Source organism: Bison bison, unplaced genomic scaffold (assembly GCF_000754665.1).
Source record: "Bison bison bison isolate TAMUID 2011002044 unplaced genomic scaffold, Bison_UMD1.0 scf7180017846038, whole genome shotgun sequence".
Lineage (NCBI taxonomy): Eukaryota > Metazoa > Chordata > Mammalia > Artiodactyla > Bovidae > Bison > Bison bison.
In genome coordinates this window covers 50,850-55,699 of record NW_011476611.1, presented here as the reverse complement: position 1 = coordinate 55,699, position 4,850 = coordinate 50,850, and the positions used below count along the sequence as shown (strand labels likewise).

General features: G+C 56.5%; 1 protein-coding gene across 1 annotated transcript in view; it reads right to left on the bottom strand.

The window, feature by feature from the left end:
* Window positions 1–4,850, bottom strand: part of LOC104987392 (protein capicua homolog) — a gene marked incomplete at its 3' end in the record, with an annotated part of 13,463 nt that overhangs the window by 8,026 nt on the left and 587 nt on the right. The window lies entirely within an intron of this gene.

The following is a 4,850-nucleotide window of genomic DNA, read 5'->3' as shown; positions in this document are numbered from 1 at the left end:
GTCGCCGCTAATGCGCCTCCCTCCCTGCCACTAATGGAGCCATTAATGCCCGGGCGCCGGGGGCTGCGGGCCACACACCACCGCGACGTTGCGCATGCGCGGGCCAGCAACCCCAGCCACCCGCCGCCACCAGGAGGCAGCCTGACCCCTTGCAGTGCCTGGCGCTCGGGGCTCTTCCAAGACATCTCCAAGACTCACTCCTGCTACCTCAAAAGAGCCTCTTCTCTCCTCTCTCCTGTAATTCACCCTCTTCTTCCCAGGCGAGGTCTCCTTCCTATCCAGGGGTCTTGGACAGCCTGATCCAACCCTTTCCCTCTGCTCTGAACCGTTTCTAGGCTCTTCACGGGGCTGACACTCAAGTGTGGCTCGGCTGTACCTGTCTTCCTTGGCACCCTTCTGCCAAGCCTAGGCCCCGTGTCAGCTCCAGCCTCAACTGGCCACTTCAAGGCCATGCACTTTCACCCCTCCTGGCCTTTGCTCCTGTGGTTGCCTATGCCTGGATGGACCTTCTCTTCTACTTCCCTGAAATCCACTCATTCTTCTGTTTTAGCTCCAATGTCACCTCCAGTGAGAAGCCTACCTGAACCTCCCTCATCACCTCATTCATTAAGCCAGAGTTGCCTCTCTCCTCTGTCCTCCCCTGGCTCTGGGCCTCCCTCTGCTCATCCTTGCCTGTGCCTACATCCACATATGCCTTTCTAACCCACTTTACCCCAGGGCTGCTCAGCCTGGGCCAGGGAGAGAGGTGAGGAGGGACTTCTGGTGGGAGAGAGGGGGGTTATTGTTTGAGACAAAACAGAAATTCTGGTTGGGCAGAGTCTGGATCTGCAGAGTCAGGAGGATTCCCCACTCCCACCCCGCCGCCCCCCTGGCTCTTCTTGGGGCCTCATTTTCCCAACGCACCCAAGCACAGTGGATGGATACTGCTTGGTCTCTGAGATTCTGCCTGTCGGGAAGGACTACTCGTGGGACTCAGTTAAATGGAGCTGGCACCAAAGTGTCTTCTGAAAGGTGATGGGGGTGGGGGTGGTAGGGGTGATCCGGATCATGCCCTCAAGCAGGTGGGTGGGCAGAGGAACTGCTTTCCTGCTGCTCCCCCACAGCCGGATCTCCTAGCTTGGCCCCCAAAGCCCCCGCCTTCCTGCCTGTCTTGGAAACAGGTGCTTGGGTGTTGATGGATCTGTAGGATAGTTCCCGACAACTCTAAGCAGCTTTCAGGACAGGAGTGGACATTTAATTTGTCAAGGACCAAGAAGCGGCCTTCAGGCCTAGACATTATTCCAACATTCCCCAAAGAGGAAGCAAGAGACCTGGTGCTTAGCAACTCTCCAATGACTTAGAGGAACAGAGTTCCTGATGTGCACAGAGTGGAAGTGGGGACTAGGATAGGGAAAGCAGGTCTGTCTAAAGAATGGGAGGAGGAGGACCAGAGATAGAATCCCACAATTGGGGCGGGGGGTGGGGGGCAAAAGAGAAAGAGGGTGAAATGAAAGCTCCAACAAGAACTGGTATCCAAGGAGGTACAAACCAGGAAAGCTGTAGAGAGACTCAGGGAAAGCCAGACAGAAGTCCACAGAGGAGGACTCAGGCGCAGAAATGGAGACCTGGGCAGAGACAGACATAGGCACCCAAGGGAGAGACAGATACGCAGTGGCTCAAACAGGCAGATGGGAAGACAGCCCAGGAGAAGGGGCACTGCCTGTCAATACGGGGAACCCAGGCAGAAGCCAGGAGCTGGAAGGCAGGCCATGCCAAGTACAAGGCTGAGACATCTGGCCTCCTAGGCCAGGGCTGTAGGCCCTGGGGCGGCTTCCTCTCTGGGGGAGCAGGCGGGAAGAGTCAGAGGGAGGTGGCGATGGCAGCTGGCTGGCCCGGCCATGCACAGAATGCGGAGAATGCCGGCCCGCCTGCTCCAGCAAGTCCCCCAGCGGAAGCAAATGCCTGGCGGGGGGCAGAAGCAGGCAGGCTGCCCTGGGCCACCCCCTCACACCTGCTGTCCTGACGGAGGGTCAGGCCCTGGCATGGGCAGGCCAAAGGGTGATAGCTTCACTGTGCCCCTGGGCACGGTCTGCCCTGTCTGGGCCTCAAGACAGAGAAGGCCCCAAGGTGCCTACCTCCCAAGGCTTTAGGGAGGCCTCTGAGAGAACAAAAGGGCCCACTGGCTGGGAACCTGAGGGCAGCCTGGATACCTCAGCATGGGTGTAGTCAGGGAGGCGCGGCTCAGAACCGCCAGGACAGGCACTGGACAAGTTCTGACGATCAGGTGGCTTCCAGCAAGGGGCCTCCCCTCCCTGAACCTCAGTCCCCCTCCTGCTACCGACGACAGGGCTGGAAACTGGTAATCCCTATTTTGTAGTGTCAGGAAGTTTCAATCAGACAGCCCCATCCGTGAGGCTGGGCAGTGGTATATGCTCAATAAAGCGAGCTACTGTTACTGTTATCATTATCATTACTGAGAGTAACGGGCTCTGGCGCCAAACAGTCAGGGTTCAAATCCTGGCTCTCCCTGTTCCTAGCTGGGTGACCACAGGCAAGTCACTCTGCCTCTGGGACTGCAGTTTCCTCCTCTGTCCAGTGGAACTAATGGTCCTGCTGAGCTGGGGTGTGATCACGACTCAGTGAGTAAAAGTGCACTGAGCACTTACTGAGCAGTGTGCCAGGCACATGCATGAGTGGTACTCAATAAAGCATTATTACTCTTACTTCTGGTAGCAAGGGTCCTGTGATCTAGATCGAGAGATCTGATTCAAGACACAGTCCTGCCCCTCCCTGGCTGGGTGACCTCCATCAGGTGACCACCACCTTCTGTCAGGGCCTCACTTTTCCTCATCCGGAAAATGGTAGCAGGAACCCTGCCAGACCACCCTGGTAGGCCTCAGGTCACCCTCCCCACGCAGCTGCAGTGAGGGTCATGACCCTGAGGTGCTATATGTGAAGGCAGTGTCGGGGCTGCAGGAATGTGGGGGGTGGGGGGCTGAAGGGGATGGTTATAGAGTCCTTCTGCTTCAGTGTCTTCATCTGCCCAAGGATAGAAATCCCTGCTGTGCCCACTTTGTGGAATTTTGCTCATATCAGCTACAAAATAACAAATGTAACAAATGTTAGGGACGAGCAAAAAACACCTCAGTAAATGAGCATGAGGGGAAAGCGCTATCCCTGTGTCCTCTGCCCTGGGTCTGGGCTGGAGCTGAGTGAGGGCAGGGCCTGGGCTCCTTCCTACACTAGTCTTTGTTCCAGCCCAAGACACAGCGGCTCCTACCAAGATCCACACGTCCACCTCCTTCTTCCCTGGGCTCAGGGGCTGGAACTCACCCTATATGGTACAACCCTCCAGAGTTTCCTAGTGCCTTCAAGTCTTTGAAGGACCTTCTATGATCTGACTTTGATGTGCTGCTCACCTATGCAGCCACACATCCCAACACTCACCCACGGTCTAGAACCCTTGACTTTGCAGATTCAACTTCCTTTAAACTTTGGCTCTCGCCTCAAGGCCTTTACACAAACTCTTCCCTCTACCTGACGGTCCTCCTACCAGCCTTGCCAGGCTCCCTTCTGCACACCCTTCAGGCCTCACTTTAGAGGGCTTTCCTGGTGGCTCAGACGGTTAAGAATCCACCTGCAATGCAGGAGATCTGGGGGTTCGATCCCTGGGTTGGGAAGATACCCTGGAGAAGAGAATGGTTACCCACTCCAGTATCCTGGCCTGGAGAATCCCATGGATAGAGAGGAGCTGGCGGGCTATAGTCCACGGGGTCGCAAAGAGTCGGATATAACTAAGCAATTGAGCATGCACTCATGGCCCCTTCTCCAAGAAGTCCTCCCTGACCACCCCAGCCCTGACCACGCTGGACAGCCACTATCTGGGGACAGGTCTGTCTACTCCAGGAACCATGAGCCCTGTGAGGATGGGGCTGTGTCCTTAGCATCAACCAGCACAGGGCCAGGCACAGAGGGGGCCCTCAGTCGACAGTAAATGAATAGGTAAATAAGAAAAAGATGCTCGGGAAGGGGTGAGTGACGTGTTTGTCGCCCTCCATGAAAGTTGCTCTGACAAGGCCCAGGCCAGATGGCTCTCCAGCCCCATCTCAGAAATGCCTCACCCCCTACCCCTGGCCTCAGCCCTCTAGCCACACCGGCTGTCCTCAGCTGTGCTCCTTCTGACCTCAGAGCCCTCCCATCAGCCTCCCAGGAGGTTCTTCTGTCCCAGGGTTGCAGGTTCCAACTTCTCCTCCAACCCCTGGCCTACACGCCCTGTCCTGAGGGCAGCCAGACTAGGTTCACCTTGGGAGGCATGCCCGCCACACCCCCGGCTCCCCGCCAGGGCACTGACCACACCTGTGCTATTTACCAGGTACAGCAGCGAAGATGAGGTCTCCAGGCCTGGGCCTGCCACCACCTGGCAGAAGGACCCACTGGAGCCTCAGTCTTCCCATCTGTAACCAAGGACTGTGGCCAAGTGGTCATGAGCCAGCCAGCCTGGGTTTGAAGGCTGGCTCCAGGATTTACTAGCCACGTGACCCTGGGCAAGTAACTAACCTGACCTCAGTTTCCTCTTTTTTTTTTTTGGCTGCACCATTCAGCAGCTTACAGGATCTTAGCTCCCTGATCGGAGATCAAACCAGGGTCCCCTGCAGTGGAAGCGTGGATTCCCAGCTACTGGATCATCGAGAAACTCCCAGTTTCCTCCATAGGAGCCTACTCACAGCAATATAGGAGCCTACTCACAGCAAGGTTCAGTATGCTGTGAGTGCTACGTTAAGGGGTGGGTGTGAGGTTAGGAGAGATAACCCACTCACAGTGCTTATCACGGTGATGCCCCTGTCAGTTCTCAGGCCATGAGAGTTGTCATC